A 14,076-nucleotide genomic window follows, 5' to 3' on the forward strand; every position below is an offset into this window, starting at 1 on the left:
ACATCCTTGGCTATGACATTAATTTTCTGTTGGCTGTGTCACAAATGATCACAACATGGTGGCTTAAAACAGCATGAAATTTATTATCTCACAGTTTTTGTGGATCAGGAATCTAGCTTGGTCTTCTACTTATGGCCTCAGAAGGCTGCAATCAAAGTGTTATTTGGGCTGTTTTTTTTTAAGACTTATTTGTTTATTTGAAAGTCAGAGTTACACAGAGATAGGAGAGGCAGAGAGAGAGAGAGAGAGAGAGGTCTTCCATCCGCTGGTTTGCTCCCCAGTTGGCTTCAACGGCCGGAGCTGCACCGATGCGAAGCCAGGAGCCAGGAGCTTCTTCCCGGTCTCCCACATAGGTGCAGGGGCCCAAGGACTTGGGTGATCTTCTGCTTTCCTAAGCCATAGCAGAGAGCTGGATCGGAAGTGGAGCAGCCAGGACTCCAACTGGTGTCCTTATGCGATGCTGGCACTGCAGGTGGCAGCTTTACCGGCTACACCACAGCGCCGGCCCCAGGGGCTGTGTTTTCAATTGGAGGCTTGATGGGAAGAATCTTCTAAGTTCACTCATATTGTTGGCAGAATTCCAATTTTTTTTTTTTTTTTTTTTTTTTTTTTGTAGGACTGAGTGCTATTGGCTTCTTGCTGGTTGCCATTTGGAGGCTGCCTTAGCACTCTAGAGGCCACTTGCCATTATTTACCATGTGAGTTTTTTCCAACAGGCCACTTTGCCAAGCCAGAAAAGAGAATCTTCAGAGCAAGTATACCATGAGGCAGAGTCATATAATGTATTATAATCAATCATAGGAGCGACTTATCATCATCTTTGTCATAGTCCATTGATTAGAAACATCACAGGTCCTGCTTTACTTAAGAAGGCATTGCATAAAGCATGAACATCAGGAGGTGGGAATTATTTTGGGGGGGCAACTTAGAGACTGTCCCTATAAACAGAACCAAGGAAAAGTTTAGATTATCTTCTCTTATTTCTCCCATTTTATTCAGCAAATGAGCATATTCTATTTTCTTGTCCCACTATTGTTTACTGCCACCTGCCCCTACCCCCAAGAGTTTTTTTTCCACATCCTTGTCAAGTTACTACAAATTCTTTGACAGTCCTGTTTTCCCTATATTCTGTCTCTCTTTTATTATGAAATAAGAACCCCTATTTCTATCTACAGCTAAAGAAGTAGTTAGTAAGTATAATTTATGGGATCTTTGTTAATTGATTTTTTAACTCCAGTTTCTTCTCCTAGGACTTCTAACAGAGAGAAAGCCCTTTTTTCCCCTCACTAGCCATTTATTGTACACATTGTAATCTTTTTGGAAGAGGCAACCTGCCCTCAGTCCTTAGCATCCCTGAATGTTCTTACTGGATATGCTAAAAATGGCTTACTGGCCGTTTTTCAGGATTATGTTCACAACAAGCAACCTTGAGGGATAAGGTGATGTCTGACCCCTGGAAAAAGTTCAGGTGTTCTTACTGTAAAAAAACAATAAATTCCCAAGGCTCAGTGTTCCTCTATCATACATGTATGGGCATATCATAGACCCTATGTCATCCTATGAGTCTTGGTTCAGCAAAAAACTATGCTGAACCGTTTGAATTTTTATTTGCCTGTGCTATGAGTAATAAAATCCTTTATCTATGACTGGGACTCTTATCTTGACTAGTATTCATGAGATAGTAATAGGGTAGTTTGTTAATTTTCCAAATAAAATCTCAGACTGCACAATTTTTGACTGTCACTATCAGTTTTACTATCACGTGTTTTTCTAAAAGTTAAAGATGGCTTTGTTAATTTCTCAGGCATCTCAGGTGCATATCTTAGATACTTGAGCAACATTATTTTTCTCTCTCTCTCTCTCTCACACACACACACACACACACACACACTTGTAGGGCTGAGGAGAGAGAAAGATTTCATGTTTCCTGATTTACTCCCTTAAATGCCAGCAGTGGCTAGGACTGGGCCAGGTTGAAGTTGGAACCTGGGAACACAATCTGTCTCCTCAAGATGGCAGAAACTTAATTTTTTAAAAAGGCTTATTTATTTAAAAGTTGGAGTTACAGAGAGAGAGGAAGAGATAGAGAGAATCTTCCATGTGCTGGTTCACTCCCCAAATGGTTCAATTGCCAGGGCTGGCCAGGCCAAAGCCAGGATCTAGAATCTTCATCCAGGTTCCCACATGAGTGGCAGGGGCCCATGCACTTGAGCCATCTCTTGTTGCATTCTCAGGCCATTAGCAGGGAGTTGAATTGAAAGTGGAGTAGCTAGGGCTCCAAATGGTTCCCATATGTGATGCTGACATTGCAGGTGGTGGCTTTACCTGGCTGGCCCCAGAAACTCAACTTTTTTTTTTTTTTTTTTTTTTTTGACAGGCAGAGTGGACAGTGAGAGAGAGAGAGAGAAAGGTCTTCCTTTGCTGTTGGTTCACTCTCCAATGGATGCCCTGGCCGGCGGGCTGCGACTGGCACACCGCACCTATCTGAAGGCAAGAGCCAGGTGCTTCTCCTGGTCTCCCATGGGGTGCAGGGCCCAAGCACTTGGGCCATCCTCCACTGCACTTCCTGACCACAGCAGAGAGTGGCCTGGAAGAGGGGCAACCGGGACAGAACCTGGTGCCCCGACCGGGACTAGAACCTGGTGTACCAGTGCCGCAAGGCGGAGGATTAGCCTATTGAGCTGTGGCACCGGCCTGCTTTACTTCTGATCCAGCTCCTTTCTAATACACCTAGGAAAACAGTGGAACATGGACCAAGTTTTTGGGCCCTCACCACCCACATGGGATACCTGGATGGAATTCTAGGCTCCTGGTTTCGACCTGGCCCAGCCCCAGCCTTTGCAGCCATTTGGGAAATGAGCCAGCAAGTGGAAGTAAGTCTCTCTCTCTCTCTCTCTCTCTCTCTCTCTCTCTCTCTCTCTGATTTTCAAATAAGTAAAGATAAAAAAATCTAAAATAAACCCACAATTAGATATCACTTCAACTCTGTTAGATTGGCTATTATCAACACAGAAAGTAACAGGTGCTGGCAAGGCTGGGAGAAAGAACTCTTACACACTGTTGATGGGAATGGGAATGTAAATCAGTTCATCTTTGTGAGACTTAGCTCATGATTGTCGGCTCCAGTTTATTCTTCCTACCCCTCACTCTGCACCCATCTTTACTCTCAGTTCCCTCTTGCATACTTCACACTATCTCTCACACTTAACATTAGGTCAACCAGGTCTTGCACCTTACAGGAAGTCTAATTCTTGCAACAAATCCACATCCATATTTATTTACACTTTAACTTTTATTTGTATAAAATATCTCTTAGTGGTTGTGATTCCTTGATTGTACTCTGACTGATACAATCTTCGAGTGGTAGTATATCATTTAGAATATGAGCATAACAATTTCTTTTATATTTTTATGTAAGTTCTCCTGACCTTTGTGTCATTCATTTTGTTTGTCCATTTCCTCACACTCTAACAAGACATTGTTATTTTTTTAAGTAATTTTCTTTAAAATCAACTACCTTTTTTAAAAAAGATTTATTTATTTATTTGAAGGGCAGAGCAGTAGAAAGAGTGGGATGGGGGTGGAGATCTTCCATTCGCTGGTTCATTCCTAAATGGCTACAACATCCAGATCTGGGCCAGGCCAAAGCCAGAAGCCAAGAATTTCATCTGGGACTCCCACATTGATGGCAAGGGCCCAAGTACTTGGGCAGTCTTCCACTGCCTTCCCAGGCGCATTAGCAGGAAGCTGAAATTGGAAGTGGAACAGCTGGGATTCATTAAAAAAAATTTTTTTTAAAGAATTTTTTGAAAGGAGGAATTACAGAGAAAGAGAATGGGAGAGTGCACATGAGATATCTTCCATTTGTTGGTTTACTCCCCAAATGACTTCAATGGCCAGGGCTGGGCCAGACTGAAGCCAGGAGACAGGAACTTCTTCCAGATCTCTCTCATGGGTGCAGGGGCCCAAGAACTTCGGTCATCTTCCACTACTTTCCCAGGCACATTAGCAGGGAGCTGGATTAGAAGTGGAACAGCAGAGATGAACTGGTGCCCATATGGGATGCTGGCACTGCAGGCAGCAGTTTACCCTTTATGCCATAGTGCCAGCTCATCAAATCAAGTATCCTTTAAAATGACTACAAATTAAGAACAAAAATGTATATTGGCTTCTGCAAAGAGCACATAGCTTTCATTTCACCCACATAGTTTTCATTTGTATAATTTCAGATTACCCTTTGCTATTATTTGCTTTCCACCTGAAACTTTCTAGAACATTGATTTTAGTATGGTACTGTTGATATGAATTATTTCATCTGTTCTATTATGAAAGTGTTTTATCTTTTTAAAATATTATTTATTTATTTGAAAGAGTTACACAGAGAAGGAAAAGAAGAGAGAGAGGTCATCCATCCGCTGGTTCACTCCCCAATTGGCCACAATGGCTTGAGCTGCACCAGTACGAAGCCAGGAGCCAGGAGCATCTTCCGGGTCTCCCACATGGGTGCAGGCACCCAAGAACTTGAGCCATCTTCTACTGCTTTCCCAGGCCATAGCAGAGAGCTGGATAGGAAGTGGAGCAGCCACGACTTGAACTGGTGCCCATATGGGATGCTAGCACTGCAGGCAGTGGCTTTACCCATTATGCCACAGTGCCGGCCCCCATATTTGTTGTTTTTAAATAGATAGAAATCACATTCCATAAAATTCTTCTTTTAAAGTATACAATTCACTGTTTTTTAGAATATTTACAAATTATGCAACTATCATCTAGTTCCAGAGTATCTTCTTACCTTCAAAAGACACCCCACTCCTGTTATTAGTCATTGCTCACTCCCAACAGCCAAGAAAGGCAGGATGGTAGGAGCTTAATGTGTATGTGTGCAAGAGTAGGGAGGGGGAGGCAAGAACTGACACGTACGTGGCTCTGAAGAAGTGTTACTACCATGGACCACAGTTTCTCAAACTTGGCTGCCAATCAGAATCCTTTGTGGAATCATCTTTAAAAAATAAAAAAAAAAAGACCACTACATATGTCCCTAAATAGAATATCATCAGAATGGGGCCAAAGAATCTTGATTTTTTTTTTACCAGGTTATTTAGTATTCTGAGTTGCAGTCTGGTATTTGGTAGGGCACAGCTGGGAAAGCAATGTGGATCTATTCTGCTCCATTTTCTACTCCAGATGGGCACAGAGCCAGGAAAAGGGGAAAAGGTTGATTTGAAGATGATGCTGGGGCAATGCTCACCTAGAGAAGGGATTTTCCAGCCTGGCATAGCTTTTGAGAGAAGCTAGAGAGAAATAGAAAGGGAAGAGCAAGGTAATATGCTGATTCCTCTTCTAAAATCCCAGGATCCTTTTCTCAAAAAGACGTATTGTTCCCTTGGCTTTATTTATACCATTAGGAGGGATTTTCTGTTCGTATGAGTTTACATCCACAGCCCCATCAGATTTCATACTTGCCCACTTTCCAGATTCAAAAGCTCCTCCTAGCAACTACCCTTTGCCTCTATCTGAACTTGAACTTCCTGACTCCCACCTAACCCCAAACCCTGGCCAAACTCAGCAACAGGCACCACACCCCTAGGCTTACTCAAGTTTTCTGAAAGCTGGATCTTGAGGGGCTGGAGAAGCCTTAGGGAGACGAGGAAATGAGGGTTGGGAGGCACCGTCAGGACAGGGTGACCAAGCACGTGGGCCTGTCAGAGGGGTATTGCTGATGGGAAGGAGGGGATGCAGGGGGTGGGGATTGGAGATAGGAATGCTGTCGGGATGGGGACGTAGAGGTGACATTTTCCCCAGGTTCAGAGAGGACAGGGGCAGGAATTTGAGTGGCCTAGCAGAGAGATACCAGCCATTGTGTGTGAGGTTTTCCAGCAGGATAAACCCGTAAGTGGGGCAGGGAGAGCTCATTCCCTGTGAGAGGCTAGCACTCCAGGAGCAGAACTGGGAACCACAAGGACAGATTTCATGGAGCTTTTCCTGGTCTCATGGCAGATCCTGGCACCAGAATATTTGAAATTCCCCAATCCCCCACATCCCTGTGGAAAGGTAGGATAGCAAGGGCCGTGAGGATTTAGATGATTCCAGAATCCTATTGTGCTAGATTGTTTCCAAATATGGCTGCATTTCAGAATCACCCGGGAACGCTTACAAATACGAAATTAGAGGCACTACTCCACCTTCTTACATAGACCATCAGGAAAGAGCCCCAGGAGTCTGTACTTTGTACCGAACTGTCAGGTAAGGTAATTGTAAGCCCTTGGTGGGCTGGGGCTGAGGGAGCCATAAGGGCCTTTTACACTTTCATCCCCATGCCAGATGGGCCCAGAGCCAGGAGCAGGGAACATAGGTGGTCTGGGGTAAAGGAAGCCAGAGTGATGACCCCCCAGGCCCCTCGTGGGAGAAGCTTTTGTGCTCTGGCATAACTTGCAGGAAAAGGGGAAGGTGGCAGGGAGGAGGAGGGGACCGTGGTGCGGCTTCTCTCAAATCCCAGGCTCCCTCTCTGTCAGGACACCTTCCTGTCCCCTCGGGACTTGGTGGAGGCCGCAGAGGCTCTTACTCTGAGTGTTAGTATTGCACATGGTGCCCTTCCTTAAGCCGTTGGGGTCCTCTGACTGCCGCGAGATGGTGGACGCAGACCCCTCAGGGCTCGGACTTGCCCTCCATGCCTAGATACAGGTCACTCCCTGCCTCTGAACCAGACTGCAGGGGTAGAGCAGCCTCAGAGAGATGCTGATGCAGACTGCCCACGTGGCCATTGTTGGTGCTCACCTGATGGTCTGGCCCGTCCCTCCCTGTAGTCCACCTGAACGCTATTGGGTGCGGAGTTCTGGGGCTTGCAGCCCTGCACCAAGGCCCCTTTTGGTCTTGCACCAAGGCCCCTTTTGGTCCTCAGGCAAGGTTCAATGTGGACATTAGGGAAGGGGAACATGCACATCTGAGACTGAGTGTCCACCAAAGAGCTCAGGTCCTCGGGGTGAATGCTTGGCTTTGTGGTGCCCCAGTGGAACTTAGGTACTGTCTGACAACCTCTGGGGTGGGAGCCGTGGAGGAGCACTGCACTGGCATTTAGGGGTGAGGGCTGAGGGAGTACACAGGCTGGCTTGTGCTCTACCATGAGAAGGGCAGAATACACTCTATCACCAGACTTAGGCCTTGGACATGTGTTTTTTTCATGCCGTCAACAGATCCATTACCCCTTTAGGACAGGCACCTGGGCCAGCTGTGGGGTAGACAGCCTAGGTATGGGTGTTGCAAGAGTCTGGAAATCCCCACATTGGAAAGGGCCACATTCCCTCAGCCCTGGGCTTGTCTGCCTGCCTGGTAGGGGGCGGGGGGTTCCAGGGCAGCAGATGCTTCAAGCTTGGCAGGCAAGAGTCGGGGAGGGGTATGGCGGGAATCTCAGCCGAGGGGCTGGGCTAGTCCTGGAACAGAGTTTGGGGTGGGCTGAGTCCCTCAGCGTGTGTGTCCAACAAGGGTCAGAGGGCCTGGGCGCTTTGGTGCTCCTGGGTTCCCAGCCGAGCGCTGAGCCCTCGGAATGAGATGCCCTGTGGACATGCAGCTGTTACTAAGGAGCTGCTGAGGTCCTGGGGGTGCACGTGACACACGCTTTCAGAAACGTGTACTGTTTGTGCGCCTGGTGTAGTTGCATACGTCAGTGTACAGTTGCTAGGGTTAGGATTATGCCTGGAACAGCGTGATATTGACATTACGGACGGGTCTTAGGCAGTGGTAAGCACTGGTGTGGAATTACGGCAGTGTTAAAGAAGGCTTGGAATTTGGTGTGTGGCTTATAACAGCTAGTTATATTGGAATAAGATTGTGTTAGGGTTGGAGTAGGGCATTGTTTGTATTTAGAACCGGGATTAAGATTGGCCATGGAGTTAAACTTGTGTTGGAGGGGAATTTTAAGCATCTAAGATACACATAGAGGGATTTAGTCTTGGGTATAATGTGGGTATTTATCTGGTGTAGATTAGAGGTTATTGGTCATCTCCTAACCACCCATACTTGTGGAGTTTGAACGACTCTTGTAGTTATGTTTCAACTAAGGAAAGTAGACAGCTAGGCCGTGGAGAGCCTAACATCACAGTGTTCTATAACAAACTTTTTTGGCCATGTAAACATTTTTGGTTTTCACCCATCAATATTTCCTTTCTTTTGCTTTTTTTAAACAGTATATACAGTTATGAGCCACTGTATTAATGCATTCTTGGTAGAGTAGATTGAAATTATGTTTTGGCAAAAATAAAAATATTACAAGAAAAGGGAAGGAAGATTGAGGGAAGGAGAGAGAAAAGGAGAGAAATCTGGTTATCTTCTTAGAATTGAACCTATGAAATGAATGAAATCTGTTCTCTTTATATATTTTACAAAAGATGTATTTATTTGAAAGAGAGTTACAGAGAAAGAGGGAGAGACAGAGAGATCCTCCTTCCGCTGGTTTACTCCCCAGATGGCTGCAACGACTGGTGCTGGTCTGGGCCAAACCCAGGAGCCAGGAGTTTTTTCTAGTTCTCTCCTGTGAGTTTAGGGGCTGGAGGACTTGGGTCATCCTCTGCTGCTTTCCCGGGCCGTAGCAGGGAGCTGGATCAGAAGTGGAACAGCCGGGGCTCAAACCGGTGCCCATATGGGGTGCGGCACGGCAGCAGCAGCAGCAGCAGCTTTACCTGCTCTGCTACGCCACAACGCCAGCCCCTGCTCTCTTTATATTAATAAATTAAAAAAAAAGTCTCTAGGATTTTTTTAAAAAAGATTTGTTTATTTGAAGGCCAGAGCTACAGAGAGGGAGAGACATTGGTCCATTGGGCCCAAATTGCCATAATGGCCAGGGGTGAGCCAGGCTGAAGTCAGGAGCCTGGAACTCCATCTGAGTCTCCCTTGTAGGTGGCAGGGCCCAAGAACTTGGGCCATCGTCTGCTGCCTTCCCAGGTGCATATGCAGGAGCTGGATCAGAGGTAGCATCACTGGGGCCTGAACCTGTGCTCACAGGGGATGCCAGCACCATAGGCGGCGACTTAATCTACTGTGCCACAGTGCCAGCCCAGCATTTCCTTTCTGAGGTGGAGTTGTTCCAGTCCCATTTGAAGGAACTGGGACTTAGAGTTATCTTCAGAAATGGGGCTGGAACTGGGTTTTGGGGTGAGTTGGTCAGGGTGGGGTTGAGGTTCACAGCCTCACATGTGGTCGTGCCCTGTGTCAGGTGCTCCTTCCCAGGGACAGATGACCTGGTTCTTCATGGTCCCTGAGGGTAACTTGGACCACGTGTGTCTGTCTTGTCCTCCTCTTGGTCTTCTGTGTCACAGTCTAGAGGTCAGGACCCTGCAGGACTAAAGCAGCAGTAATCTGGGGCTCTGCTGGTGATGGGTGTGTAGGTGAGGGACAGAGTTGCTGAAGAGCACGGTGGACTCACTTCCTGACCCTGACAGTTCTTTAAGGGCACACAGTCAAGTTCTGGAGACCAAAGACCTGCGGTGAAATCTAAGACTGTGCTGTTAAAGGACAAGGCATGTGTCAGAAATGACAAACCAGAGTTTGGAGATGAGAAAGACTGCCCTGACCTGAGGTGGCCTAGGAGCTCTATGGAGGCAAGGGGCTGGGCAGGAAGGATGGATTTGGCCATGGTTGTGACTGAGTCTGTGAGATGTGTGTGCCAGTCAGTGTGTGCGTGTGTTTGTGCCCGTCTCTTCTCGATTCTCTCCCTCAGAGTGTTCATGAGTCTGTGTAGCTGTGTTACTTAGACCTGTTTGTGCACACTCTGAATTTGTGTCTGAGTGGCATGGTTGGCTTTGCGTCTTTTTCTGTACCACCTGTGTGGCTAAGTACTTGTGTTCATGTGTCTGTGTGTGGTTCTGCTCAGGCCTCTCCCTTTTTGCTCCTCCCGTTCCCTGACACATTCCAGCTGCCGGCACTATTTACCGCAAGCAGTGGCTTCCCTTCCCACTGTTTGGGTTCCCATGGTCAGGCTGCCTGCCCAGGACCCTGCCCTGTGGCCTTTGTAACTGACCTGACCTTGAGAGTAATTCTCTCTGGAAATCCCCTAGAATGCAACTTGCCTGGTCTTGGATGGAGAGAAGTTATGGTTGAGGAGAGGGACAAGGCGGGAAAGGGGGCCAGTTGGCAGCACCTGCACCTCCTTCTGGAAACAAGACATCTCTCTGGCCCCCTCACAAACCCTTTCTTCTCTGTACTCTCACACAGCCCAAGTATTCACTGTCCTCGCCTTGCCCCTCTCTGGGTGTAGGATTGTTTGATTCTCTATGCTTCAAGTTCGACCTGGTAGGAATCTGGTCTTCTTTGTTCCTGAGCACTTTACATGCCTGCTTTATGCTTATTTCTTATATCTTCATCTTTATTCAAAGTGGTCTTTGTTCTTTTCTTTCCCTATAGTAGACACAAGAAGCATCTTATCCTTCCTTCTATGGCATGCCTGACCTAGGTTTGGGCTCCATGGTAAAGTAGCAGCAGCCTGGCCACCCCCTACATTGTGCAGGAAGCAGCATTTCTGTGGAATTTATTCCTGTGCTCATCCTGTGTTCTTTGCCCTCCCTGTCGGACTGCAGTGGGCAGGCACATAAGTGAAGTCCTTGTCCTCTCTGACCCAGTGTTTACAGTAGGACAGTTGTGGAGAAGCCAGCCTCCTCACACTGCTGGCAATCAGTTGACTGAAATTCACCCAGACAATTCTGACATGTTTTTGGAGAGAACAAGGGAAGGGCTCCAGAAATATTGATCAAGACATGACGTAATTCCCCAGCAAGCAGTCGTGTTTCCTAGCATCTACCTCTTCTTTTAGTCAATTCTTGAGTTTGTGCCTTTCATTAGGCCTTTGCTGCCTTCTGATTTGCCTCTCATGTGCCTAAGGCAAGTAGGAGGGTGGATTGTGCTAGAGTTATGGGATGAGAGGGCCAGGCTTCCCCCTCCATGTGCTTCTTGTGTGAATCATAGGCTCTACTCCTTTCTTCTCCTACTCTTCACTTAGCTGGTAACATAAAATCCAGTTGGTATTCACTCCAGTTCATCTCTCTGCCCTCAGCCCTCTGTTGTGGGAGTTTGGTCAGCAGCATGAGCCCATGCTGGCCTATTGTAGTAGGAACCTGTGAGAGACTATAGATGGACCTATTCCACCCTAACCCGGATGTTTGCACACTAACCCTGACTTCCTACATGATGTCACCATGACACATCTGAGTCAGTTCCCCTTATTTTGGGCCTCCCTGTGGTCCCTTGGCTTTGTGGCTCTCTACCCAGCTCCTACCAGGCAGAAAGGATGTGCCTGTCACAAGACCTCCTTTGTTCTTTGGGATGCTTTAGGAAAACACCTGGAGAGTCTTGGCTCAGCAAGGCTGGACCTTGTGCCTCCCTGCCCTCAGGGCCACATTTGCAACTGGGCCTCCATCCCTTAGGCACAGAATCAACATTTAGCAGAGGGATACATCCATTGCCCTTCTGTATCCTAGCAGTGGACTATTTTATTAAATGCTGGGGTCCTATCAGAGGAAGCAAGTCTGCCACTACTTCCTGGTTTGATAAGACGGTGATTGAGCCTGGATTTTCATGGGGACTGATTATCCCCATGTCCATCATAACACATCATAATGAAGCCACAGCATTTCTTGCTTTTACTCCAGCTCTTATAAGGAGACTACTACTTTTGAGAGATATTATATTGCCAAAATAGAGGTCCATCCCATGTGCTCATGTTATCTTCTCTGTCTTCCAGCTTTCTAGTTTTCTCCTACTACCCTTAAAATCTCCTGTTTCTCACTGAGCCTTAGCATGTCATCCCTGCCCTATTTGTCTTCAGCAACATATTCTTGCTCTGACCCTACACATTTAGAGTTTTCTCTATGGTCACCCCTGCTCATGAGCAAGGCTTCATCCTCAGTGTGCTTCCTATGTGAATCATAGTGTTCCAAATGCACCTGCTTCACACACATGTGCAGTCATTCCAGTCACCTTTGCATGCCCACCTGGGCTTTCATGCTGCCATGAACTCCTCAGGCCCTCATAGAAAGCTTCTGTGGTGACCTCCAGCTCTCTAGCTTTGGTTCTCTGTACGCTTACTCCCTATCCACAGCTGTGATCCCTTCCTAGGTCCTTATTTACCCACCCAGGTTTTGTTCACATTTATAGAATAAATTTTCCTTCTCCTAATCCATGAAGCCTTCCCTCAATAATGCTGTCTTCTCTTTATCACCCACATATCAACCCTCTTGATCTAATTACCCTCATTCTCTTACCTCTATACTAACATATTCATTGCTTTAGTAATTCTTCCCTCTCTTACATTATCAGTTCATCCCTGTCAGCTGGACCTTTTCATCAACATCCAACATATTCTCTCATCTTTAAAAAAATCACTCTTTGGATTCCAAATTCCCTTCCAGCTATTTCTTTATTTTCCTTTCTTTCTGTGGAACAAAACTTGAAGAAATTATCACACAATCACCAATTGCTCGCTTTCTATTCTCTCTTCAATCTAGTCACAGCATCACCTCTGTTCCTGTGCCTATTCTTATGATGGTCCTCATTTTATGTGGCTGACTGAATATCTTCTCTGTTACAAAAAAGAAGAAGAGGACAAGGAGGTGGAGTGGGGGAGGAAGGAGAGGAGAGGATAAAGTATCCAAGCAAAAGTTAAATAAGTCTGCCTTTATAAAAAATTGGGGCTAGCATTGTGGTACAGTGGGTTAAGCTGCTGTCTATGACTCTAGCATCCCGTATGACACTGGTTTGAGTTTCAGCTATTCCAATTCTGATCCAGCTCCCTGGTAGTGTACCTGGGAAAGCAGCAGAGGATGGTACAAGTACCTGGGCCCTTGACACCTATGTGGGAGACCCAGATGGAGTTATATTCTCTAGGCCAATTCAACCAGAAGTTTCCTTCCAAAGGGAAGAGGATGACCTAAATCTTTTACTCATACTTAATCTTCTGCTGAGTGGGGCAAGCATATCCTTGAGCTCTGCTGTTCTGTCATGGCCTCCTTAAAAGGTCAGGGGTTCTAGTTTTCCCTCCAGGGAAACCAGTGTTGCCCCACCCAGGTAACTGAAGAAGGAGAGACAGGGTCCACTGAGGCCTCCTCAAAGATTCAAGGGGATGTGAGTATGATGGGCACCATGAAAACATCTGACTGTGTGCTGAGGTTTATTGAGACTGCCTTTGATGGTGGATCACTCACCTAATGATGGTGTTGCAGGTGGGAGTTCAGGCTGGATTGAACAGATGGCAAGAAAGAACTGTAAGAAATATCTTACATTATGCAAGAGGCCTCCCAAAGCAGAAATATAGGAGAGACTTCATATAGTCTGTGTGAAGAGGAATGTGGGCAGGAAATAGTTGGGCTTAAAGCTCTCAGCTTGCCTCTCAGCCTCCTCCTAGGATACTTTCATTTTATTCCAGCAGTTTCAGAGAATTGCACATAATATTTTCCTTAAAGATAAAGAGATAGTTCCCTGAAATAGAAAAATGTTTGGCATTCCCAGAGAAAGGCAAAGGGACCAGAGTCTCATCTGGTGGTTAGAGACTCACATGTCATTAAATTCTAGATTTTTGATCGCTGTCTGTGGCTGGTTATAGAACACTACAAAAGACTTAAAGTCTTCTTTTGAAGTCAAGATGAATTGTTTGCATCTCAAAATGCAGTGGGTCATAATGAGGAAATGAATGGAAGAAGTGAAGAGATGACTGAAGAATGGCAGGAACCAAGGACTAGACCTGTCAGGCTTATGTGGTATGGTTTTTGGGAGTAAAGGAGTCATCCTCTTAACGGGAAGGTACCAGGAAAATCCTGGGAGGTCATTTAGCTCATTTTGTTTAGCACCATTGCTTATCATGAATACATATTCAGGAGTGAGAATGGTGGTGAGGTACTTGGTTGTTAGGTACTATAGAAATAGGACACAGCAGCAGGGGTGTATCAGAGTTCCTGGAAGTAACTTGGAGGATTGAATATGTTTAGAAAACCCTTTATGTTATTGGCTGTTTCTTAGAAACTTCATTGTTCAACTTACTGCCGTTTATCACACTAATGGAAAACAAACACCACTTTGGTGTTTGCTGGCTTCTCCAAA

At 46.1% G+C, this 14,076-nt stretch overlaps 1 long non-coding RNA gene across 4 annotated transcripts in view; it reads left to right on the forward strand.

The window, feature by feature from the left end:
- The window catches only part of LOC138844626 (uncharacterized), a 108,082-nt gene that overhangs the window by 2,900 nt on the left and 91,106 nt on the right, over positions 1–14,076 (forward strand). The window contains exon 2 of one of the 4 annotated variants that reach the window (XR_016210681.1): positions 2,735–2,873. The exons of the other annotated variants lie outside the window; for them this stretch is intronic. This is a non-coding gene — a long non-coding RNA (uncharacterized LOC138844626). The remainder of the gene's footprint in view (positions 1–2,734; positions 2,874–14,076) is intronic. 4 annotated transcript variants of the gene reach the window in all.

Source organism: Oryctolagus cuniculus, chromosome 1 (assembly GCF_051225735.1).
Source record: "Oryctolagus cuniculus isolate XC-2025 breed Fujian yellow rabbit chromosome 1, ASM5122573v1, whole genome shotgun sequence".
Lineage (NCBI taxonomy): Eukaryota > Metazoa > Chordata > Mammalia > Lagomorpha > Leporidae > Oryctolagus > Oryctolagus cuniculus.